Genomic DNA, 27,238 nt, shown 5'->3' with positions numbered 1-27,238 from the left:
ATTTTAAAATATAAAGTTCTGTGACATTAAGTACATTCACAATGTTGTGCAACAATTACCACCATCCAGCTCCAGAACTTTTTCATCTTCCTCAGCTGAAACTCTGTACACAGTAAACAGTGTAGTTTTACTTCTTACTTTCCAATATGAATGCCTTTTATTTCCTGTGCTTGTCTCTTACACTGACTAAGACCTCCTGTACAGTGTTGGATAGAAATGATGATAGCAGACATTCTTTCCTTCTCCCTGATCTCAGGGAGAAAGCATTCCATCTTTTACTATTAGGTATGAAGTTAGCTATAGGTTTTTCATTGATTCTGTTTCTAGGTTGAGGAAATTCCCCTGTTTCTGATTGGTTGCGAGTTTCTACCATGAATAGATGTGGAATTATGTCAAATGTATTTTCTTTTTTTTTTTTCTTGAGACAGTCATGTTGTTTTTCTCTTTTATTCTGTCCATATGGTGGATTATGTTGATTGATTTTCAAATGTTGTCAACTTTGCATTCCTGGGATAAACCCTACTTGTTCATAATACTTTACCCCTTCTAAATATTGCTAAACTTTCTGTGCTAATATCTTGTTAGATATTTTTGTGTTTGTATTCATGAGGGATATTGGTCTATAGTTTTCTTTTCTTGTAACATCTTTGCTTGATTTTAGTAACAAGGTAATGCTGCCCTCATAAGCCAAGTGGGGAAATGTTCCTTCCTCTCTTTTATAAAGAATTTATGTAGTACTAGTATTAGTTCTTTCTGAAATGTTCAAAAGAATCCATCAGTGATACCATCTAGGACTGCAGTTTTCCTTATGGAAAGAAATTTATTTACAAATTCAATTTCTTTAGTAAGCATATGATTATTCAGACTTTTTATTTCTCCTTTTTCAGTTTTGTTAAACTGTATTTTTCAAATGATTTGTTCATTTAAGTTGTCAAATTTATTGGCATAGAGTTTTTCCTAATATTCCCTTGCATCGTTTTAATGTCTATAGCATCTGTAATGATGTGCCCTCTTTCATTCCTGATATTAGCAATTTGTGTCTTCTCTGTTTTCTTCTTGTCAATCTACCTAACAGTTTATCAATTTTACTGATCTTTTTAAAAAAAGACTAGAGGTTAAAAATTGATGTTCGTATCATTTTCATTGATTTTCACTCTCTCTACTTTGGGTTTAATTTGATCTTCATTTTTAGCTTCTTAAAGTGGAAGCTTATATACTTGATTTTAGACCTTTTCAAATATAAACATATAAAGCTATTAATTTTTATCCAAGTACTGCTCTAGCTACATTGTTCTAATTTTGATATGTTATGTATTCATTTTCATCCACTTCAAAGTATTTTCATGATTTCTTCTTTGGCCCATAGGTTATTAGGAAGCTTTTTTTTTAATTTCCAAATATTTGGGGAATTTTTCCCCTGGATATATTTGTTACCAATTTCTAATTTAATTCTGAGTGGGCAGAGAACATATACTTCAATATTTTTATATTTATTGAGACTTGTTTTATGGCCCAGAATATGGTCTCTACTGGTGAATGTTCCATGTGTACTTAAAAAGAATGTATGTTCTGCTGTTTTTGGTGGAGTGTTCCATAAATGTTATGAAATCAAGTTGGCTAATTACTGTTCAAATCTCCTATATACTAGCCAGTTTTTTTGTCTACTTGTTCTATAAATTAATAGAGAAATGTTGAAATATCTAACTAATTATGGATAAAGTCTATTTCTCTTTTCAGTTCTGTTAGTTTTTGCTTCGTGTGGTGTGAAGTTTTACTTTTGGGTACATAAATGTCTAGGATTGTTATGTCCTCTTGGGGAATTGACACTTTTATCATTATGAAATGTCCGTCTTTACCTTTGATAATATTCTTTGAACTAAAGCCTACTTAATTAATATTAATATAGCATTGTTAGCTTTCTTAGTTAGTATTTGCATTTTATATCCTTTTCTACAAAAGATATTTTTACCTTTAACTTTTATGAGTCTTTATGATTAAAGTAGGATTCTTATAGACAGCATATAGTTGGGGCTGTTTCCTTTTTTTTTAATCCAGTTGGTACTTCACTTCATCTCTACTTTTAGTTTTGAGCTATATGTCTTGTTTTATTTTTTAATGGTTGCAATAAGATTTACAATGTATATCTTTAACTTACCACAGTCTACATTTAAATAATATTATATCACTTCAGGTATAATATAGAAATTTACAACAATATATTTAAGCCCCTAATCCTTTGTCCTGTTGTTATCATACATATTACTTCCGTTATAAATCCTATAATATATTGTTATTATTTTTTTCCTTGAACAGCAAGTTATCTCCTAAATAAATTTTTAAATGAGGAAAAGGTATTTTATATTTATCCACATATTTACTATTTCTGACACTTTTCATTCCTTTGTGTAGGTACAAGATTCCATCAGAGTCATTTTTCTTCAGCCTGAAAAAGTTATATTTATATTTATAAAAATTTTCTATTATATTTATAAAAAATATTATTTTGTAAAGTAGGTCGATTGACAATGAATTCTCTCAACTTTTGTTTGTCTGAAAATATCTTTATTTCACTTTTAGTTTTGAAGCATATTTGCACTTCTTATAGAATTCTGGATTGATTTGTTTTTTCCTTTCAGCATTTTAAAAATGTCATTTCATTGTCTTCTGGCTTGCATTTTTTCTGATGATAAATTTATGGGAATTCTCATTTTGTTTTCTTTATGCTGTATGTCTTCTTTTTTTCTCTGTCTGCCTTTAAGATTTTCTCCTTATCCTTAGTTTTAGCAATATGCTTTCATGTTGTTTTATTTGTGTATGCCCTTCTTGGAGGTTAGTAGAGCTAATTAGATCTGTGATTCAAAAGAAATTTACCAAATTTGGAAATATTTCAGACATCATTTCTATATGAACACATGTTCAACCATTTGACTTGTTTTCATGGTTCACAGGTTCTATTAATTTTTTCAGTTTTTTTGTTTTCCTCTCCATGTGTCAGTTTGAGAATTTCTATTGTTCCATCTTCAAATTCACTTGCATTTTCTTCTGCAGTATTTTATCTGATGGCAATTCCATTCACTAAACTTTTCATTTCAGATATTGTATTTTTTATCCCCAGAATTTTTATTTGTTCTTTCTTAACCCTTCTATTTCTTCCCTCATTATGCCTGTTTATGTTAACATATACATAGTAGCTGTTTTAATATAATTGTTTGCTTATTCCAAAATCTCTGTCATTTCTAAGTATGCTTCTGTTGCTGAATTTTTTCCTAGTTATGGGTCATGTTTTCCTGCATCTTTGTATGGCTAGTAAATTTTTGTTGGGTGCTAGGCATTGTCACAGTAGACTTTTTGAGTGGATTTTTTTTCTTTCTCTTTAAAGAATATTGAATTTTGTTTCAGCATACACTGAATCAATTCAATTTCTTGAAGGTTTGCTTTTAAGTTTGTTAAGGCAGGTCTAGAGTAGCCTTTACTTTAGGTCTATTTTAGCTCTACTATTAAGATATAACCCTCTAGGGCCTCTACTAAGTGCCCTTGGTGTCCGGTGAACTCTCTTCCTTGGCTGGATCTATACTATCTCATATCCCTGAGTAAGCTCTGGGATTGTTCATCGCAGATTCCCAGTACTTCTTTGCATAGCCTCTTGGAGTTTCACCCTAAGCATTCACAGCTTGGTTTTCAGCAATAAGCTCAAGGAGACCACTATGTAGATACAGGAACTCCTTCTTCCCATAGTTCTTTCCTCTTTAGTACTCAGCCCCATAAATTCCAGCCATTTCTGCTTCTCTGAACTCTGATCTCTGTCTGCTTAACTTGACAAGACTGTAATGCTATTCTGCACCACTGTCTGGAAAAGTGGCTCCTGACAGAAAGCCAGGGCAATTGTAGGGATCACTGTGTTTCCTAACTCTCCTCGACCAGTGTCCTGTACTGCCTGTTGTCCTGTACTTGGAAACAGCAGTTTCATACATTTTGTCCAATTTTATCATTTTTTTAATAATGGGAGGACAAGCCTGGTACCAGTTACTCAACCATGCCTAGAAAGGAAAGATGGATTTTTAAAAAGATCACATACATAGCAGTAGTGATTCTAAACGTTTTTTATAGAGCCACATACCAAGGGACTTTGGGAACTGGAAAGGACTTTGGAGAATCTGAGGTATGGAGATTTGACAATTGTAGCAGAGGCCCAGGATGCCAGGAAAAGGATCTCAGCAGAAAATCTGACAGTTTAATCTAGAACAATTTTAATTCCTGGTGTGCAGGCTGAGAACAGGATAGGAAAAGGATTTGAGTATTTTCTATCTAAACATTATTCGCTTCCTCTTGAAGCAGAGAACCCAATATAGGATGGACCAGGGACTTTTCTTCTAAGAACTGCGTCTCAACCCCGGGTACATATTAGAATAATCAAGGGAGTTTTTACAAATCCTGATGCTTAGGAGTATTGAAAAAAAAATGTCAGTCTCTGGGTGGGTCCAGGCATCTGTATTTTTTAAAGCTATTTAGGTAATTCCATTGTGTTGCCAAGGTTGAGGCAACTGACCTAAGAAGCTCCACAGTCAGCATGAGGGCTGTAGTTCTTTCTCCTTGGGGAGCTGTATCAAATGCTCTCTCTTTATCAGATGCGTATCTCACCTACTTAACACCCTCTTCCTTTGCTTTCCTGAGCATCTTCTCACCTTGCTGTTGTTCTGCTCATAATGTTACGGTCCGGGACCCACACGCCTGGAGTCAAGTTCCCCGGTAAATGCGACCCGTGTCCCAACCAAGGACACCCGAGAATCACCAACACCAAGCGGAAAGATTAGCAAAGGATTTATACAAGTGTAGAAGCTTACACAAACTGTCCGGACAGGGTCCCACTCGGAGAGAAGTGAGTGAGACCCCGACTAACAGCCGGGCGAGGCTTTTATACCCTTCACAGGGTGGGAAGTCCCCAAGGCGGGAGGGAGCTGTTTAATTTTGAATCAGCCAATCAGGAACCCGGTTCTTCCCGCCCCAAGCAAGCAAGCAAGTTTCTTACAGAAGCCAAAATGTGCTGTTAGCCCTGAAGCTGCTCTTTCGTCACATTCCCCCCTTTTCCTAGGAACTAATCAAATCCTTGATTCCTGGTCTTCCGTATTCAGGAGGTATGTTTCGTTTGGGGCTAAAGTTTGCCCAGTCAATCCATCTGTTAGTTTCCACGTCCTCTGTGGTGTAGTCTCTCTTTATTCTGCTATGATGAATCCAAGTCCGGACACCGTCGACTTTAACAGCAGTCGGGGTACTCAACACAATCAGATGAGGTCCAGTCCACCTAGTCTCCGATGTCTGGGGGTTATGCTTCTTTACCCAGACTAAGTCTCCAGGTGGCAATGTGGGTTCCGGAAATTTTATTTTCAGTTTTTGTACAAAAGGTTTCCAGTGCCGAGGTTCAGCAGGGCAGTGGCTGCAATTTGTCTGACGCATGAGGGCCACCCGGAGGCTACTGGGTCCAGTTGTTTAGAGAGATAGGCTATCGGCCTTCGCCAGGGCCCAAGTTTCTGAGTTAGTACTCCCCTTGCCACCCCGGTTCGTTCATATCAGGGTTGGGGAGTGCCAGAGCAGAAGGTGAGGTAAGAGCCCTTTTAATGTCCTGGAAGGCCTTCCCTTGTGTCTCAGTCCAGTTAATCTTGGTGGCTTCGGGGCCATTCTGGTTAACGCCCTTCAGGGCATCGTATAGAGGCTTGGCCAGCTCTGCAAATCTGGGTATCCAGAGCCGGCAATAGCCCGCCATTCCCAAGAATTCTCTCAATTCCTTTCTTGTGGTAGGGGTTGGTAAGGTTAGGATGGCCTGAGTGCGTGGCTTTCCTAGCCATCTCTGTCCTCCTTTTAGGATATACCCTAAATAGTTTACTTGTTCTTGACAAATCTGAGCCTTTTTAATTGAGAGTTTATAGCCTAAGTCCTGTAGTAACCTTATTAGGCCTTTTGTTCCTGTTAGACAATCCCGCACAGTTTTTCCAGCCACAAGTAAATCATCCACATATTGTAATAAGGTTACTTCGGGAAACTGGTTATGGAATTCGAAAACGAGTTTTTAACAGTTCATGTAACCCTGTAGATCCCAGATGCGTTCCCTCATGCAAGTGTCGAATCAACATCAGGCCTAGGTTCTCAGGAATAAAAACTCGGTGATCCCCGTCCTGCCCCCACAGGGGCAGTCAGGCATGACCAGGAAGGAGTGGGTGACTGCCTGCTTGCCCAAGTCGACCTTCCTGTCCGTGGTCCAAAAACAGCGTTGAGTCCCAGTGGCCCCCTATAATCCATATCTTTCCTTCCTTCTCGTTATCTAATACCCCCCCTTTTTCTTTTGTACCCAGTCCAAATCCTTGGAATCAATAAAGAAACTTGGTTACAATAACCAGAATTATGAATGATTACGTTTAACATACCAAGTAATCTTAGTTAAATATTTTTCTTTAAGATACCTCAGGGGGACCTCTAAAGTATCACGATGTTAACTGGAAATCAAAAGAAACAATTAAAATTTGATATTTGGGAAGTTTGTGAAAAAGTTTTAAAACAGTTGGTCAAATAAGATCATAGGTCACTGTGAGACAATACTTATTCCTTAACCAAAGTTACAAAAGATCTCAAAAGCAAATACAGATCACTTAAATGCAAAGAAACTCACATAGTCTGTTGTCAAAAGCAGCATTTTAAGAATACTTTGGGGGAAGAAACCAAATCCAGTCTTGTTCTAGCCCATTCCTAATAAAATCCATTTACCCAACTAAATTCAGTCCAATCTTAGAAAATCCTGATCATGTATTACTGTTTTCAGTATTTTTTTATTCTCATTCGTCCCACCTTCTTTTACTGAAAACATACATCTTACCTTCCTTAAAAGTTTTTTTTTTTTACATTGAGTTACTTTACTTGTTGACAGATTTATAACAGATGGAATAAGGTTTTATTTGACCTTTAGTAAACCTAGGTACAACAGAAGTATTACACTCAACATTGATGACTCTAAAGACATGTCTATATTAAACCAACAAGTTTAAGCCACCTTCAATACCAGATATCAGTTTAGTACTGAATATTTTTCAGATGACATGAACCCGAAATTCATTCTGGCCAGATTATTTTTTACTTCTGAGTATTTATGTGTTTGATTTTTTTTTTTTAAAGCCAATTAAGTAGAGTTCTTCTATGAATTAATTTTTGGCAATACCATACATCTACAACACACATATAGATACGTATGAAAATACAAACACAGAGGTCTCATTGTTCCCATTCCAAAATTTCAGTCTTGAGTCAGGTACAACGTAAAATCTATCAGTTACAAGGGGTTGGATTCAAATTGGGCTTCTGGCAGATGGAACAAATCAAGGTCACCAATCTAGATGGCTAAATCCTTTTTACTAGTGTTTATAGAAAAGACACTTGGGATTTCTATTTATCCTTGACAAGTCAAGTGTTAAGTTACTTTACCCTCTTTTTTTAAATTTGCATTTAAAAAGATGGCAGAGATAAGGGTTTCTTAGAAGACCAGATAGGACATTTGTACCTCAAAGGTTTCCCCTTTGTTAATACTTAGCTTAGGGGAGAAGGTCTCTTTTAAAATTCCTATCAGGCTAAAGTCCATTTCCCAAAAGCGGCCTGCCTCATTGCCTCGATACCGATGCAGTTCCTGGTGTTTTGAGTCGGCCCCTTGGTTTACTTGTGCACAAGTCACACATTGCCTAGTGACTGAGAATACTTTTTCTTTTAATACCTGCCTTAACTGTCTCTTCTCAGTTTATAAGTTCTTCCATTCAAAACCATCTAATTTTTGTAATTTCCTTTGGATATCTGGGGCCGACTGTGTTACAAAGGCCAAGTTAATTGCCCACCTGCCTGTTTTTTGGTGCCTCAGGGTCTATGGGGGTCCATAGCCTATAAGTCTCCATCAGCCTTTCCAGGAAGGCGGCTGGAGACTCTGTGGCTCCCTGGGTCACCTCTGTAACCTTGGACATATTAGTTGGCCTTCGTGCTGCTGCATGAAGTCCTGTTAACAGAGCCTGGCGAAAACGGGCCAAAGCCCCTCGTCCCTCCTCCGTGTTAGGATTCCATTCCGGTCGGGTACTAGGGAGCACGGTTTCAATTAGGTTGGGGTTATCAGTGGGCCGTCCATCTGGACCAAGTACCTGTTTACGGGCCCCCCCCCTGATTTTTTTTTCTATTTCTTCCGTGGTAAACAAAACCTGTAACAATTGCTGACAATCATCCCAGGTCGGCTGGTGAGTTACAAATATAGTTTCTAACAGTGATATTAACGCTTGTGGTTTCTCAGAAAATGGAGGATTTTGTAATTTCCAATTATATAAATCAGTCGTGGAGAAGGGGGCGTAAGTAAGAAAGGGCTGTGCCTCCCCTGGTCTAGGTGCTTGTTGCCGCAGAGGCAGAGCAGTGGGCCGCGGTTCAGTCAAGTGATCTCTAGACCGGGTATGCGGTCTCCTGGGCCGACCTGGGAGGATGTCGTCATCGGGGCCGGTATCCGCCTCGGGAGGGACATAGGGAGGGGGAGGTGCAGACGCCTCGGGAGGAGGGGTTTCTTCTTCTTCCTCTCCCTCCCCTACAAGAGGAGGGGGCGGGGACTTAGAGCTTTTAACATTAGGTTTTTTCCCGTCCGCCATCTTGGCGGCACATATGTTATCTTTAGATCTTGTTTCCTTTCTGTTGGTAGCTCCCGGCGGGGGCAACCAGGGCTTCAGCCAGTCAGGTGGTGTCTCCACGAGACCCCGCCAACACTCAATATAAGGAATCTGATCATCATGTACCTTAAAGACAATATCTTCCACCGCAGCTATAACCGGAATAGAGAACGTACCTTCGGATGGCCATCCCACCTCAAATGTCGGCCATTCCAATTCACAAAAGGTGCGGAGGGTTTCCGGGGATACAGAGGCCCCGAATTCCCTGGCGATCTGGCGGAAGTCTCTGAAGTGGTCCAGAACTAGGCTCAGGGGGGTCTGCATCCGGAACATACCTTGTCCCATTGTTAAATTTCTGTTGAGCTAAAGGTTTTAGCACAAGCACAAAGCCAAAGTGTCCAAGCAAATGCAAGAGCACACACACGAGTGACAAAAGACAGAAGGAGAGAACAACAGGTTTTGACACATTCCCAGTTCAAAGTCGGGACAAAAGAATATCGAAACCGACTTTGAATTCCCAAGGAGGAATCGCGGCGTCCCGGGACTCCTCCTGACTCCAGGCTTAACGTCGCGTCCGACAAGCCTTAATGGAGTCTCCTAGTTTCTTGCCGGCAAGCCAAGGGTCGCAAACTTACCCGAGGAAGGAGCAGGCGGTGGCTTCGGAGGAGGGACCCTGTTTCAGATCTTTAACCTCCACTTCGAGTAGTCCAAAGACAGGGAGGGACCCTGTTTCAGGTCTTTAACCTCCACTTCGGGTATTCCAAAGACAGGGAGGGACCCTGTTTCAGGTCTTTAACCTCCACTTCGAGTATTCCAAAGACAGGGAGGGACCCTGTTTCAGGTCTTTAACCTCCACTTCGAGTATTCCAAAGACAGGGAGGGACCCTGTTTCAGGTCTTTAACCTCCACTTCGAGTATTCCAAAGACAGGGAGGGACCCTGTTTCAGGTCTTTAACCTCCACTTCGAGTATTCCAAAGACAGGGAGGGACCCTGTTTCAGGTCTTTAACCTCCACTTCGAGTATTCCAAAGACAGGGAGGGACCCTGTTTCAGGTCTTTTACCTCCACTTCGGGTATTCCAAAGACAGGGAGGGACCCTGTTTCAGGTCTTTAACCTCCACTGTCCTATCCCGGACGAGCCCCCAAATGTTACGGTCCGGGACCCACACGCCTGGAGTCAAGTTCCCCGGTAAATGCGACCCGTGTCCCAACCAGGGACACCCGAGAATCACCAACACCAAGCAGAAAGATTAGCAAAGGATTTATACAAGTATAGAAGCTTACACAAACTGTCCGGACAGGGTCCCACTCGGAGAGAAGTGAGTGAGACCCCGACTAACAGCCGGGCGAGGCTTTTATACCCTTCACAGGGTGGGAAGTCCCCAAGGCGGGAGGGAGCTGTTTAATTTTGAATCAGCCAATCAGGAACCCGGTTCTTCCCGCCCCAAGCAAGCAAGCAAGTTTCTTACAGAAGCCAAAATGTGCTGTTAGCCCTGAAGCTGTTCTTCTGTTTCTTTCGTCACAATAAGGAGGCACAGGTGATGAGACAGTGGGGAAGGCCAGGCAGGATGTGTTGCAGTGGGAAGGAGGAGTGTGGATCCCGGAACGGTGAGGGAGGTGGGGGCAGAGAGCAGAGGATGCAGAGACAGAGGGGGTCCCCACTGCCCCTTCTCCTTCTCCTGCTCTCACACTTTCTTCTTATGCTCCAGGCCCATATGAGTTTGGAGCTGTGCAGCTCGGTTGGCGACTGCCCAAGGACTTCTGCCCACAGTTCCTGGCCACAATTCTCCTTTCGGGGTGGTGAAAGGGCCCTGGAAGTCCCTTCTTATTTACCGAAGAAGTGTGGCTTGTTTCTTGGGAACAGAATCCACAGCCTGTGATGAGAAGCACCCTGGGTCAGAGCTCCTGCCCTACAGCTGACTCCAGAGTGATCTGGCCCAGTTGCTTCCCCTCCGTACCCCTCCGTTTCCCCACCTGTAAAATTAGGGGACCACGCTGCATGGCTTTACTGGTCTTCCATCTCTGATGGTTTGGACACATGAAGGAGGCCTTGTGTTCCACTGGGAAGGCTCCAGAGCTAGACTCCAGACCTTCTCCTGAGATGTGTGGTGTCTGGTGGGCGTTGTCTCTGATCTCCGCTCCTGAGTGTGCTTAGCTCTGAGAAACAGGTTGGAAATGGAAATCTTTGGCAGCTGAGAAGCTGTCAGGTGGATCATTTGATGTGTAACAAAGAATGCAGTGGAACTGGATTGTAGCATGGCCTTTTCTTTCTTTTTCTTTAAAACTGAGAAAAATGACTACTTTGAAAGGGTCATGCTGGGGACAGACTAAATGTCTATTTTTATTTTTTTATTATTATTTTAAAAACTATTTATTTATTTACTTTATTTATTTGACTGCGCTGGGTCTTAGTTGTGGCACGCGAGATCTTCAGTCTTCGTTGTGGCATGTGGGATCTTTAGTTGCAGCATGTGGAGACTTTAGTTGCAGCATGTGGGATCTAGTTCCCTGACAGGGGATCGAACCCGAGCCCCTGGCATTGGGAGCTCGAAGTCTTAGCCTCTGGACCACCAGGGAAGTCCCTAAGTGTCTATTTTTAAAGGACATGCAATACTACCACATGGTCTGGGGAGGGAGAGACCTGCTCTCTCAGGGCTGAGCGAGTGCCATGGAGTTGCCTGGGGATTAGGTGGGGTGAAGGTGGAGAGCCATATGGCAGGTGCCACAAGAGGTCCTCGGAGGACGTCTGGGAGCTGGGATAAGCCAGCCAGACAGACAAGAGACTCGGCAGAAGGAGCCTGGCACTGTCTGAGAAGATGCGTGGAGCAGCAGTGGAGGAGGGATTTCTGTTCATGGGTGAGGGGCCGATGGGAGAGTTAGGTCTCTAGGCCGGACCCTGCAGCAAGGCTCTGGTGGGGCTCAGCCCAGCCACCCACAGAGACATGCTTTCACGTGGACATTAGGCAGAGGGGCAGCAGTGCTGGGGCAGAGGATGAGTGAGGAGGCTATCTGGAAGCATGTCTCCAGAGCCCACCAGGGAGTAGATTTCAGATTCCCTGACTGGGAGGACGAGGGCTGAGGTAGAACAAGCAGTGGTCCTTCCTTTACAAGCTGGGGTGTGAGGGATGCTCCTTACAGCAGTACACAGAGATACCACACAGAACAGGGCAAAGAGCTGATTACAGGAGCAGAATGTGTAAGACCCAGTGCCTTTGGGTGTGTTTATAGAACTGCTGCTGTGATTATCACCATTGCTAATGATCCATCATGGGAATATTTTCATGAAGTGTGGCCCAATTTTATGGATCCTTTTGTTGACTTCTTCTGGGTAACAGGGATACCACAGTCCAGGCCTGATCCTCAGATTTGAGGGGCCCAGGCCAAGAGTGTAAAGGGAGGCTTATGGACTGAAACATTACAGATTCAGCTGACAACCAAATTTAATAGCAATGGGAATGATGTAATAAAATTGCAAAAGGTTCCTTAGCCACCATATATACACAACTGCTGCGAATGCAGCACTTATTGAGAACATCTAGAAGCACACACTGGAACAGGAAGAGAACAGGAAAGTAGATGCTCAGTACGACTGGGAAATTATATTCCGTTATGTAAGAATCTATTGCATTTATACTTTCTGAGAGGAAGGATCAGGTAGGTTAATTTGTCTTTCTTGATCTGAGCACCCCATGTCCACCTAAGCACACTGCACCTCTCTGAGGCCACCCCTTCACAGCAATCAGACAGTCACTTTGTTTTGAGGATTCGGGACAAAAGCTCTGGGGATAGGCTCTCAGTGGTGCTCATCACGAGGGTGGATGTTTGGATTTTGTGTTTGTAACATGTGGGGTGCTCAAAATTATGGGGCCCCTCTCGCTGGGTTAGCATTGTTTTATTTCATTTTATTTTCTCTTTGGACCTTAGCTACAGAGATGTTAGTTCAGTGTACTCCTCATTTCACGATACAATATAATCCTTGGTGTGTCCAGGGGCCTCTTAACATTGGATGTAATATTCAGGATGAGTTTTTCAAAGAACTATTAAATTAGACTAAATGTACTGCTAAGATGTTCTATTCTATTTTGAGAAATATGACTTAAAATTAGTTTAAGATAGATTCAGCTTAATTCTTGAATTTTTTATCAAAACAATTTTCAGGTGTTTTCTTTGATACCAGTTACTAAGCTCCTGAGGATAAGAAGGATTGACACCACTGGGTATAGACGGGTGTTTATAGAGGCGGGTGTCTAGATTTGCCCCAAGGAGCATATAGGGAACCAAGGAAGAGGAGCTAAAGTTGTGGGCTGGGCTGCCTGCCTGTGAGGATCGTGTCATCACTGGCCTGTCCACGTGGCCACTCCTGGCGGTCAGCCACTTCCAGCCGCCCTGGTCAGCACTGGCTGGACTTTCCACCACTGAGTCCCCCCAGTTGTCATTCAGCCATCACAGCTGGCACCTCTTGAGGCTTGGCAAAGTTTCTGATGTCTCCTCAAACCCCAGGGGCCCGCCTGTGCCCTCTGTGCCCACCGGCCCCATCTCATCCCTACTGTCTTCCCCAGAGGCCAAAGGCTCTGCTTATGGAAAGCCTCCCTTGGTGTCCAACACGGCAGTGGAGACTGGAACCATGAGTGAGGCCACCAGCATGGCTGACCCTGTGGGCAGCCACTGGAGTGAGCCATGCAGCTCTCCCTTCAAGAGGGAACCTGTCCAGAGGAGCTAATAGGCTCCGGCTGCACCGTCCCCAGGATCCATTGCTGTGTTACAGCCGAGGCCACACTCTTCTGGGCAGCAACAGGCAATGACCACGTACATGATGGTCTCTGTCCTGTGCAGGGCTCCTCTCATGGGCAATCCTTGTTCCGGAGCTCCCGGTGGGGGCTGGCTGAGATTTTCTGGGGCTTGTACTGCTCTGAGGCTCTTGCTGCTTATTTCTCCTTCCTTCCTTCTGTCTTTCATGGGTTCAGAACGGCACTGTGGTCTGAAGGCTCTCCCTGCCTCCCCGCCTTCTCAGTCATCTCCAGGAAATCCCTTGCCCTCCTAACTCCATCTTGGTGTCTGCTTCCTGGAGAACATGAACTGATTTAACATGTGAGGAAGTCTGTGTGAGAAATACTACATGTGGCTTTTCAGCTGTCAGCAGAGAGGGCAAAAACGGTTTGAGGGCGGGGTGGGTCAGCAGTGGCCTGCCCAGAGCCATTTGCCCCTGAGAGCATGACTTGAGCAGGAAGTGAAATGGGGAAGGCTTTGCGCCTTTGGTTTCTGTGCCTCCCGAGATCTCCCCTTTTCTGGGTGGAGTATAGGGACCCTGGGATCCAGGGCTGCTGCTCACCTTCTGCCTCTGGCTGTTATTGGCCCCCATCTCACCCCCAACTCCTTGCAGGGTTTTTTAACAGGTGGAGTGTGAAAGGGAAGAAACTGGCCTCATGATCCTGTTTTCATTTGGCCAACTTACCTACATATAAAGTCATATCTGTATTAATTCCTGGTGCAAATATCTCTTAAATGTCCATCTTCACCTCTACAATGTCATCTCTATGTGCAAAGGGGCCCTGTCTGTACTGTTCAGAGCTGATTCCTTGGAACCAAAAATGGTATCTGAAACATAACAGCAACTCAGTAATGTTGGCTGATGAATAAATGAGTGAGTGAATGCAAGATGGACCATATTCTTATACTTCCAGCAGCTATAAAAGTGAGTGAAGAAATAAAAGCCTTCCCAATAGTTCAGTATTCTAGCCAAAAAATACACCCCTCCCATGGCTACCTTTCTAATGGGCATGGTCCCTGTGTTGGGTCTGGTTACCCTCTCACGCCATCACTGAGCAATCCTTCCCTCCTGAATATCTGTCCCTGCCCTAGAGATGCCATTCCTGTATTTAAGATGTTGTTTAAAAAAAATTCCTTGTAGGAAGCTTCTTCCCCCACCCTCTGTACCCAGACTTCCCTGAGAAGCTAAAGCCAGCTCCACATTGGCCAGCGTGTTTAGAGTGCCTGGAGATCACTCCTAACTCAGGAAAACCTGTGAGATGACATTCCAAAGAGTACTCCTCCCATCTTCTTTCATTTAAATAATTACAGGTCTCTTCCTCCCCAGGTCTTGAAAGAAGTTTCCCATGGGGCAAAGTCCTTGGAAGGTGTGCCAAGCCAGGCTTTGTTGATGTGCATGCATACTTTAAAAAACCATCCTCTATCAATCATCTCAGGCACTGGGCATGCTAGCAAGCAATTATTTGTATATACAAAGAGGAAAAACGATAGTCACACTTGAGAGTTGAATTGAGCTCGAGGCTCTGGGCTTTCACAGTGGAGGAGGGAGGTCTCTGTCTATGCTTCTCTTCACAGAGGACCAGAGGAGAGCTAATGGGTTGAGAAGGCAGTAAGCATCCCATGGACTGGGTGTTGCTGAGCCGTGGCTCCTTTAACAAATAAGGTCAGCTTGCTCTTGCGGAATACGTTAGATGTGCTCACAGAGAGAGCTGGGCTCTGGATAAAGTCTTGTGTTCCCTTCCTCCTTGGTCACCTCAGGACACTAAACCAATTAAAGGGCAAGTTGCCATACCAGGGACGAGTCCTTTCAACACAAGAGTCTTTATAGCTGAGTCTCAGTCACTCACTTGCTCTGTTTTCCAGAAAATATTATGTTACATATGAGGAAATTTCTCCAAGAGCAAGGTGAGAAAGAGTAGGTTCAATCAATCATTTATTCATTCAACAAACATTCATGACATGTGTACCGTGTGCCAGGAATTGTTCTAAGAGCTGAGGATGTGGTAGTGAACAAAGCAGACAGGGTTCCTGCTCTCACAGAGCTTATGCTTTCAAGGAGAGGAAAGACTAAAACAGGCAGAAAATAAATGAGCAAGACGATTTCCAATAGTAATGAGTTCTTGGGAGACAATAAAATGGATAATGTGAAGCAGAGAATGGGAGCTCTTCGGGCACATGTTGAGGACAAAGTTGCTAATTTGCGTTGGTGGTCAAGAAAGAACTCACCAAGGAGGTGCCATTTGAGCTAATACATGAACAGCCCCAAGAAGCCAGCTACACAAAGACTTAGAAGTAGGGCTTTCTGGGTAAATGGAAGAGTGAGGGCCAAGGCTGTAAGATGGGAATGAGCCAGATGTATTTGAGGAATCAAAAGAAAGTCCAAGTGATTCAAGTGCAATGAGCTTGGGGGAGAAGAAGAGGTCAGAGATGTAGAGCGTGTGGTGAAAATTGCCAACGTGCCACACTAAGGAAAACATTACCTGTTCTATGCCCATCTCGATCTCTAGGCCCCTAACACTAGGTGCCAGTGGGGCAGGGGGCTGACTTTGGTCACATCCATAGTCACACATATATGCAGGTGTATGTAGAATCCTTTGTTCCCACCAGGCTTCTGGCTAGTCTTTTCCATATTTTACTCTCATCTTGGCCAAGTCAACAGAAGTGACTTTGCAGACAAGCGTTCCAAACCAACTACAGAATTCCCATTTAAAGAACTGGTGTTCTACGAGAGGGAAGTGGTTAGCCCTCTATGCTTTCCAGTGAGGCCTCTGACTTCCACGTTAACTCTCTTATTATGCAGCATCAGGCTGTAGACCAAAGCTGATTCAGAGAGTTGACGCCAAAGCTTCTCAAGGATCCAGCCAGGACCTTGCAGATTTTGCAGTACCTTCATTCATTTTCCCTAGTGATTGTATCTTCTCCTACTTTCTGTTGACTGCTAGGGTCAGAAGAGTCATTTGAGATTCATGTTTCCCACCCAGTGAAGGGATCTCAGTGCCAACAGCCTTGTCAGGAAGCCATCCGTCCTTGACTGGGTTGTTCCTCTGATAAGGAGGTCACCTCCCATCTGAAGGAGTTGGTCCCTTTGTTTCACAACTTTAGTTATTAGAAAACTCATCTACCTGCTGAATGGGCACTAACACCCATCGACATGGTATTTGAAGACTTATTGTGTAGTATTAGAATCTTCTCTTCTCCAGATTACATCACCAGTTCCTCAGCTGCTCTCCTTGGTGAAATTTCCAGATCCTTCCAAGCACTCAGATGCACTTGTATCAGTTAGGATACAAGTTTGTTACCCTTTTGGTAACAAATGACTGAAAATCCAAATCAAATAGATTTAAGCCCCAAAGAGAAATTATTGGCTCAACTAACTGAAAAGTCCAGGAAATGCTCTAGGACTGCCATGGTCCATGGGCTGGTTCCTCCCTGCCTAGCTGACAGGCTCAGCCTTCCTTTGTGTTTGGTTCATTCTAGCACCCCATGTGATGGCCTTCGGAGCTCCAGGCTCCAGATTTTACAAGTGATGCTCTGACTGGCTGGTCCTGATCACAGTCCGGCAGGTAGAGAAGGGGTAGGAATCCACGGCACTAGGAACAGGTACACTGACCATGGAGGAGAGGCGGTCCCCCAGAAGAGAAGTGGTGTACAGCTACCTGGTAAAAAGAGTGAATAGATGCTTTGGGGGCAAAACAATAGCACTCCAACTAAACCACAGATTTAAAAGTAACCAGGAGGGGATATGGGGACATATATATGCAAATGGCTGCTTCACTCTGGCGTACAACAGAAACTAACACAGTATTGTGAAGCAATTATACTCCAATAAAGATCTATTAAAAAAAAAGTAACCAATATGTTCCACTTCATCTGCTTGGGGTACAATTGAGGTCATATCTCTCTTTGCAGTATTCCAATTAAACATCTCGTGCCCCCAATCTAAACTCATGTTTTCTCTCTTCCTGGAGTCTACCCTGCCAGGATAAACTGAGAAGTGTCCAAGTTGTTAACTTGTGTTTGTTTCATCCTGCCTCATGGTGGAGAAGAACTCAGACTTATCCCAGAAGCCAGGAATCAGGCATCACAGCCGATGCCTCTGATATCCCTGGAGACCTCTGCTGCCGTTGGGGCCCTCACCACAGAAGGATGTCACACCACTGGTCACAGGTGAAAATCAGTGGCCAGTTGGGACTGAGTATCCTATTCAGGTGCAGCCTCTGGCAGAGGCAGAGGGTCTGCAGGTGGGGATGGAGGCTGACTTCCCTTTCCTCTCCCTTCCCACAGCCTCATGCTGAGGCTCATACTTTGGTGTCCTCAACAAAGTATGGCCTGAACTCTAAGCATGTACATAAACAATTCTTTAATGGTTGAGGGCTTTTGAGGATGGAGAAGAATGACTACTGCTGCACTTTGTTTAATGGTTCATTCATCAATCTTCCAAATTTATCAAATGATTAACATTCCATTAATTTTAAATGTTCCATATTTCTCTACATATTCACACAGCACTTACACAATTATAAGTCAAAACTCATTGACTTACAAATTAAATTTTCCCAGTCATTTTTTCCCACTGATGGAAAATTATTTAATTTTCTAAACATTTATCATATTCTAAATCATATTCTAAAATTACAAATTCATTATATTAGACTTTCTTAAATACTTTAAGAAATAATAACGCTCCAGATATCACAGTCATTATAAAACTGATTATTAGATTTCTATTAAAATCATTTACAAAAGTGCTAGTACCTAGATTTAATTATTATTATTTGTTCTTATCCTAATTCTTACTTTTATTCAAATATCTCATTGAAGTTCTCTTCCTAGGGTTTACAACGGTTTTAAAGGTTTTATTTTAAAATAGAAACCATCTATGTTTCTAACTTTCTCATTTTAAATAGACTGCTTGTACTAAAGGACGCTTCTGGCAAATTCAGCTTCAAACTTGATAAAGTCCAATTTACTTCACAATGTTAATATAGCTTACATCTGGGGAGTGGCAGTGGGAGGAAAAAGGAGAAACTTTAAATTTTACTGTATATACTTGTGTATCGTTGGAATTTTTAATCAAGCATTTACAATTTGTAATAATAAATGCAATTCTAAGCGCTCTGAATAATAAAAACTAAACAACCCACGGTAAACACTGTTAATACTTTTTGTGGTTTCTTCTAGTCTTTTATTTCTCTGAGGCATCTATTCCATTTTGCACAATTAGAATCATAATCCATATTTGATTTTTTTCATCCTACTTTTAATTTTAACTTAACATCATGTCACAAGCACTTTCTCACCTTAAATATTCTTGGGAAACAAAGGGATTGTAACAGCTGCATGATACTCTATCATGAGGATGCACCATAATTCATTGAGTCATCCTCCTATCGTTGGCAAAGAATTGCTTCAAATCTGGGACGTACAGGAAAGAGCACCCCATTTTTCTTATTTTCCAGATGAGAGCACTGCATTCCCCAAAGCTAGTAACTTGTCCAAGCATGGCCAGCTGGCCAGAGGCTCTGCTGGGACCTGGCACTCCCAGGCCCAGCCCTCTTCCCTGGCTGTCACCACATGCTGCCTCCTGGGCCTCTGCAAGGCACCTTCTGGAACCTAACTGTAGGGCACTGCCTACATTCTTTCTAAATTACATTTTCTCATTTGGGGCCCATTTTTCCTGCCTGTCAAGCTCATTTTTTATCTTCTGTCATATAACCATTAGGTAATGAGGGACACTATAGCCAACATTGGAAGTTATGGCTTTTCCCTCTATCGAGATGTGCTTCCTGAATCATCTCTGTGCCAATGAAGGGGGACTATTGTCATCACTTTTATCAGATAATTCCAATAGTCACCAGCAATTATGGGGAAGGGTGCTAATGAGCATCGCTCTGTCCATGTTTCTCAGGGATCTCCTGGGTTCTCACCTTCTGTGATCAACACACCAGCAGATGCCTGGGCTCTGCCTAAGGGCCGATGCTCACAAGGTGGAAGAGGAGTAATAATTGGGCGGGAAAAGAGGGAAGGAGGGAACTAACATCCGTGGCCGACTCCTTGTCCAGCTCTGGGTACCAGGGTGTGGATGCCACAAGCATCACAGGAGGGGGACCGTGGAGGACGGGACTGGTGTGCCTGGGGGGAAGCAGGTGGACCAGGGTAGCTCCCTTTTACTCAGTCTCATTTTGAGGCTGTATTATTCAGGTCTACATGGAGGAACTCAGCATGGTACAGGACACTGCTCTAGGAGGGCTGAGCCTTACTCTGCTTCTTCCTTCACATGGTATGAAACACATTTTTTTTTTTTTTTTTTTTTTTTTTTTTTTTTTTTTTTTTTTTTTTTTTTTTTTTTTTTTTTTTTTTTTTTTTTTGTGGTACGTGGGCCTCTCACTGTTGTGGTCTCTCCCGCTGCGGAGCACAGGCTCCGGACGCGCAGGCTCAGCGGCCATGGCTCACGGGCCCAGCCGCTCCACGGCATGTGGGATCTTCCCAGACCGGGACACGAACCCGCGTCCCCTGCATCGGCAGGCGGACTCTCAACCACTGCGCCACCAGGGAAGCCCTGAAACACATTTTATCCAAACTTTACAAACAAGTCTTTGACATCAGTGTCTGTCATCACTAGAATCACTTTTTGAGTCACCTTATGTATTTTTCCAGGATTCCGTGTTCCCTCCCACCTAATTTCTTGGAGATACAGCCCCTTTAAAAATCTGTCTTTGGAAATGTTGTGGCTTGGGCTTATCCTGAATTAATATTTTTTGTGTGCATTGCTTTTCAAAAAATGCTTAATTCATGTGAATGTGATTGGCAGGCGCCACAGAATGTGATGGTTTCTATTTATGGTTGATGTTAATCCCTTGACCTTATGGTAGTTTAAATTTCTGGTACAAATTCCTTTTCCACGATGTTATAGCTCCTTCCTGGACTGCTGTAATTGTGTCGTTTATCAATGTGAAAAATGGACTTTGAAATGTAATAGTCCAGAGCTAATATGGGGAACAGCAAGGGAATTTAGTATGCTTAGAGAAGAGCTGTTTCCATGGAAACTAATTCCTTTGAGCAAGTTCCCTGGGTCCCCTGGCTGCAGGGTGATTTGTGTGTCCAGGTGATACGACCTGGATTCCAGGCTTAGCTCTGACATGAATCACCAAGTGAGGTAGGCAAGCAAGTCCCTTAACCTCTCTGGGACTTAATGTGCTTATCTGTGACTTGAAGAAAGCAGTCAAGTTCAGTGTTTACTAGACTTTGGAGTATTAGTGACTGGTAATATATCTTTTAAAAGTTTTTATTTTGGAATCATTTTAGATTCATAGAGAATTTGCAATGATAATACAGATAGTTCCCACACCTTTCACCCAACTTCCCCTAATGTTAACGCATTACTAACCACAGCATATTTAAGAAATTAACATAGGTACAATATTATGGACTAATCTACAGACTTTATTTGGATTTTCCTAGTTTTTTCACTAATATCTTTTTCGGGCCCAGGATCTGATCCAGAATTCCACATTGCATTTGGTTTTCATGTCTCCTTAGTCTCCTCTGATCTGAGACCATTTCTCAGTCTTTGTTTATCACACCTCGTCAGTTTTAATGAGTACCAGCCAGCTATATTGTAGGACGTCCCAACCAGTAATGCTTTTAGAAAGCAAAACAAAATTGGAGGACCAGTTTAGGGCTGGAAAAGTTAGACAAGAGAGGTGTATGAGTGAGGTCTCTATGTTGCAAGTGACAGAAAACCAACCTTGAACTGTCCTGTCAAACAAGGAATTTATTGACTCAGGTAGCTAAAAGGCCAAAAGGCATATGTGGCTTCAGAATGGCATTCGTATCCAGTTCTTCTCTGTCTCTTTGCTTGATTCTTCTCTTCTCTGAACAGTCAGATCATTCTCAGATATGCACTCATCACATAGTTACAAGACAGCTGCCAGCAGCCCACATGGCTATATCCATCCAGTGTAGGCATGTGTGATACTCACCTCTGTTCCACTTTCCCAGCTAGGCTCTCATTGGCTCTGATTCTGCCATCAGCCCATCCTCGAACCAGAGGGAAAAGATAAATGGTTTTCTGCTTCAGATGTGAGGATGTGTTGCCCAGAGTTGTGGCCACCATCTTGTGACCAGAGCAGAGCAAGCTGACAGCTGAGGAGGACATAAGAACCTTAACAATGGACAGGAACCTGGGTTCTGGATGATGTCATTTAGCTGTGGAATTAACCAAACTTGGATCTGGGTTGGTTATATATGAAATAATAAATCCCCTTGATTTAGCTTCTGTTAGTTGAGTCCCATATTACTTCCAGCCAAAAGCATCCTAAATAACACACAGATATTGCAGGTTTCCTTGTTGGATATCGGGTATTACCTTGATACAGGCTTGTTTGTGGGCATGCATTTGACAGCACAATACACACCTGCGTTCAATCTATTCTGATTCATAGTTTTTTTAATCAAAGTTATTGTTGAAAAGTCCAGCTTCACATAGGCATCTTGGCAAAAACAGAAGTAATGCTCTTCCATTTTACATAACAGAGAACATCTAAGTAATAGCTCTAATGTTTCTGGTGGTTTCTCCCCATGAAGGCTGGAAGCAAGCCACTGGTGACAGGCCAGGGAGGGGACAGGAAAGGGTCTACAGGGTGTTCCTCACTCAGAACACGCCCAATACTTAAGCTTCTGCTCATCCAATGGGTACAATCTGGAGTTGGTCAGAAAGGGACACCTTGCCTGGAGAACACTTTCTCATGACAAATAATTGGGCACCCTGGGCTGAGATGATCTCGTCTAAGGCCCTTTCAAATCAGTCAGGCTAGTACTGTGTGCTGTAATGGTGTGGAGGCCACCATGCCAACAGCAGTGGGGACCTTTCAGTGTAATTATCAGTGAGATAATGAAAAGCTGAGTGATAAAGTTTTTTTTTTTAAATAAGATTTTTATAAAAGAATAAAAAGTTTTTTATAAAAGGATAAAAAGTGATTTTTAAAATCCTATTTAGAATCCTTTTTAGAATCACTGGGATTAAAAAACAACAATAACAGTGTAATTATCACTGAGAAAACAAACACCAGCCCATGATTTCCCATTAAGGAGTCATCATTTCAAGAGCTAAAGGAATGACAATTTGGAAATGCATTGGCTTCTCCCATCTTTATGTCCTATACACTCACTTTTGTAATGATGTATATAAATAGTTTTTGCTTGCCCTCTAAGCTTTTAAAAATTAAAACAGTTTCTACTCCTTCCCTCCGTCCCACACACACTTTCTCACGAGCAGACACATACTTATGTGAATACACTCAGACCTCTTGTGGGTCCACATATTTTGGGCATGTACATGAAACAATTTATGGGGGTTTAATCCATGAATCATAAACAGAAGATTCTCATTAAGAATGGGCAGTGGCTTCTTTAAGCTTGCATAGTACTTACAGTATTATGTACTCTCAACACTTTATGGGAGTCTCAGAGATTCACAGCAGACTCTGCATTGTAATATTAACTCAGATACGGTATTAAGCCCAAGAGGCAATAATCTGATACAGTAGCAGCCCTTTATTCAGGGCCTGGCATAGAGTACGTTGTTAAAAATATTTGCTGAGAAAATGAATGATATTCCCCCCGCCCCATTTTTCACAACTAAATAAGGGAAATAGGGGTGTCAGGATAGAAAGTTATAAGGCAGAGCTTTAGGGAAAAACCAGTGATTTCAGGATAAATAGCAACTATTCCTGGATTACTCACTGAAACAATTTTTAAGTTTCTATGTAAATTTCAACATGGCTGTGGACAGTTGGGAAGATTCGTCACATTCCTGTGAATGAAATTTCATCTTTAGTGTAAAACTGGCTCTGTTTTCTTGAGCCTATGTTTTGGGGGTGGCTGCTGCTCTCTGCAGCCCACACAAAGCCATCAGGGCCTGGCTCTCAAACTGCTGAGAGGCCAACACTTTCCTTCTTGGTCTCAAATTAGTTTCACTGAAACCCTATCTTTATGTGGGTCAGGGCTTCCTTTTTCCTTAAAAAATTTTTTTTCCCCTTTTGAAAACAAACAAAAAAACACTCTCCTATTTCCAGAAATTCTTGCAATTCTTTATTTCCTGTTGGCTTCTTCAGGGGCATTTTTTGCTAATGAAGTTTCAAGATGATTTCTTGAAACTGTTATAAAGTTATGTAACTTTGCTGATTTAAAACTATCTTCTTTGCTAAATTCTTAACTGTTGAGTCTCTCTCTCTTTTCAGAACGGAGATTCGTTCTTAACTATTGATGGTCACGGTGGTGAAACTAGGGAGGATTTTACACCATATTGATCTCAGTTGCGAAGAATATGAAGTTAAGCATTTTTTCCCCTTTTCTGTAACTGTCCTCTGCTCTGTAACAGTTGTATTACCTACTATTTTAACCCATACTGTTTCACCAAAACCCACTTTTGGACTCCAGGGTCAACATGGGCTTGTTTCTGGGTTGAAACCAAGCCAGAAACCAAGGCTTCTGGAAGACAGCCTTGTACCAGGAGCCAGGACATGGGGCCCAGCCCACGATTCTGCCTTGGTTTCCCTGTCTGCAAAGCACAGAGCCCGCAGTGAGTGTCTTTACGGTTCCTTCAGTCCCAGGCGTGCTTCTGTCTAGGTATGCTGCCAGGCATTCTCTTTCTAAAGGTCTCAGAGAAGAAAATTCTAGAGTCCATGGGTTCTTTTTTCAATTTTATTTTTAATTGAAGTATAGTTGATTTACAATGTTTCAGGTGTACAGCAAAGTGATACATTATATATATATATTCTTTTTCAGATTCTTTCCATTGTAGGTTATTACAAGATATTGAATATAGTTCCCTGTGCTATACAGTAGGACCTTGTTGTTTATTTCATGGGTTCTTTTCTTTAATTTTTTCTGCCTGTTAGCTCTAAAAATTTCTTCCTTCCATCATATAAATTTTTTCCCATTCAGTCAAGATCCACATCTTCAGCCACAGGGATAGCTGGCATTTGTGTGCCGATGGATGTAGAACAGTTTGACTTTTCTTCATAAATGTTGACTACCCTAATTCATTTGTTTCAGAATAACGATTACAGGTGGGATGGCCTGGTGCAAGGAGGATGGGCTGGGTTGGGAAGACCGCCCGCCCTCCGACCTTGGCTCTCTGAATTTCCTGACCCCCTGTGTAAAGTGGGGACCTGGCCACCCTGGCCGCAGGGCTGTTGTGAGGCTGAATTGAGACAATGCGGAGGGGGCCGTCCTCAGGCTCTGCGATTTGGGGGCCGCCCGTCTCCCGCTGAGGCAAGGATCGCCTGTGCACTGCCACCCCTCAGGAGCGGCTTTAGACCCGGTGCAATGCTTGGTGGAATGCGGGGGGCTATAAATAATAAAAAGAATAAGGTGAAGACAGAGACTCCGAGAGAATACGGCTCCCTGTGATTCCGTTGGGGTGCCGGGCAGGGAGCGTTTATTCGGAGCACTGCAGCTCCCTCCTGTGCTTCCCCCGCAACCCCGGGTAAAAAACAAACAGAAAAAACTTTCCCGAACTTTCCTATTCCTCCGTGGCCTGGCTGCGAACGCTGAAATTCCAACCCGTGTTTGTTGTCACCCGCGCGGGCCCGTTTCCATGGTTACCCAGATTCCAGGCGCTGGCCCAGGGCCCACCACAATGCATCCCCCAAAGTCTCCTTGACAGAGGAAAACCGGAGCCCTCTCCTCCCCGCAGCCCTGCCTCACCCCCGGTCATGTGTGATGTGCGTGTTATAGGTGGTTCTGTTCAGCATCAGTTTTGGGGGGTAAGCATGATATAACAATTTCTTTCACTTCTCTTTTCCTCTTTGAAGCTGAGGAATTACTTTCTTATACCAAACATTACACCCTTGGCAAACACTCCAGATGGTTCTCATTAAAATTCCAATTCCTTTTTTTGCAATTTCTTTTCCCCCCATTCTTCTCACACTGCTATCTCAAAAATAAACACCAGGTGGAAGACTGATGAAGGGTCCCGTGGCCATGAAGGAGCCCCCAGGTCCTCTTCTTACCAATGGCCACCTCTACCCTTCACGGGGCTGGCTGGCATAAATACCTGGGGTAGGGCATATTTCATGTTAAAGGTGCCCTTGGCTTTGGTCTCTGTAGGAAGAGGGGCAGAGAGACAGCTAGGTCCCTGCTCCCCACTAGGCCCTGGCCCAGACTCTGCCTGCAGAGGGACTGGGGAGGGGGCTGCTGACCACACCAGTTAGCGTACACTGAGGCCTCTGCAGCCTACTCAAGACACAGGAGTGAGACACACTTGCTTTAAGAAGCCAGAGGGAAGGATTGCCAATGCTTTTTGGCCATAATTGCAGCCGAGCAAGCCACAGGCTTTGCTCCCACATCTGGAAAAATTTGCTTGCGCAGGAAAACTGTGTATGTGTCCAAGGATGTGTATTTGATGTGTTTTTATTTCCAACTTTATGAGAAAAATTTTAAAAGTTGAAAAAATAATACAATGAATACCCATATCCCTCCACCTAGATCCAACAAGTATTACATTTTGTCATATTTGCTTTCTCTCGTTCTCTCTCTCTCTCTCTCTCTCTCTCTCTCTCTCTCTCTCTCGCTGCGTCTTTCTAGATAGATGGAGAGATGATAGATAGATCAATCTCTATGTCAAATGTCTAGGTATCTGGAAGTTGGAATCTTGCCCCTGTAGTGTTTTATAACATTTTATGTATTATAATTATGTAATATATGAGTACATTCTTATTGTAAAATATTCATATGTTCAAATAATACAGAAGATTCGAGAGTAGAAGCAAAAGCCCTGTACTGGTCCCTCCTCAGCCGGCCTCCTCACCCTTCAGGGTAGTTTGGTTTGTGTCTTTCTTGACCTTTGTCTGATTTTTGCAGACATATGCATGTTTAAGTAGAAACATATACTTTTGTTATATGTGGTTTTTTTTTTTTGCGGTACGCGGGCCTCTCACTGTTGTGGCCTCTCCCGTTGCGGAGCACAGGCTCAGGACGCGCAGGCTCAGCGGCCATGGCTCACGGACCCAGCCGCTCCATGGCATGTGGGATCTTCCCAGACCGGGGCACGAACCCGTGTCCCCTGCATCGGCAGGCGGACTCTCAACCACTGCACCACCAGGGAAGCCCAGCACTTTCTTTATGACGTTGTAATAATCATTTATGATGCTTCTCTCACCAACTGGTATTTCTCAATGTGGTCACCATCAATATTTTAGAATAATTCTTTACTGCAGTATATTTAACAGCTCTGGCCAAAATACCACTAAATGCAGCAGTAGCCTTTGACACCTCCCTTCCCCACCACCCCAGTCACTATAACACCAAAATTTCTCACATGTTTCCAAACATACCAGCTCTGCCTCTTAGTTGGAAGGAAGTGAGAGAGGGAAGGAAAAACTGGGATTGAATCAGGAATGACAGCATATCATCACTAAGGGACTTTCCCAGTTCCTCTTTTCATCTCTAGATGTCCAAAACCAGCCTGTCTTTCAAAGGCTATCTCTTCTTACAAAGCTTTTCTAAATTCCCTCAGCTCTAGACCTATTCCTCTTCTGCCTTCCTTCTTTCATGGCATTATCTTTATATCTCCATCCATCCATCCATCCATCCATCCATGCATCCATCCATCCCTGTGTCCATCTATCCAGAAAGTATTTACTGAGCACTTATAGTACACCAAGCACACTGACCACTTTCTTCTTAGATTATGACTCTTTGCCTAAGTGTCTTATCTGATCTGTTGTAATCTCAGGTAAAATTCCACATCTGATCTACTTCTGCATCTCCCAGAGTGCTTCACACAGAGTGGTGTTCCT

The sequence above is a fragment of the Lipotes vexillifer genome, unplaced genomic scaffold, assembly GCF_000442215.2.
Source record: "Lipotes vexillifer unplaced genomic scaffold, Lipotes_vexillifer_v1.1 scaffold86, whole genome shotgun sequence".
Classification (NCBI taxonomy): Eukaryota; Metazoa; Chordata; class Mammalia; order Artiodactyla; family Lipotidae; genus Lipotes; species Lipotes vexillifer.
This window is presented reverse-complemented; position numbering follows the sequence as displayed.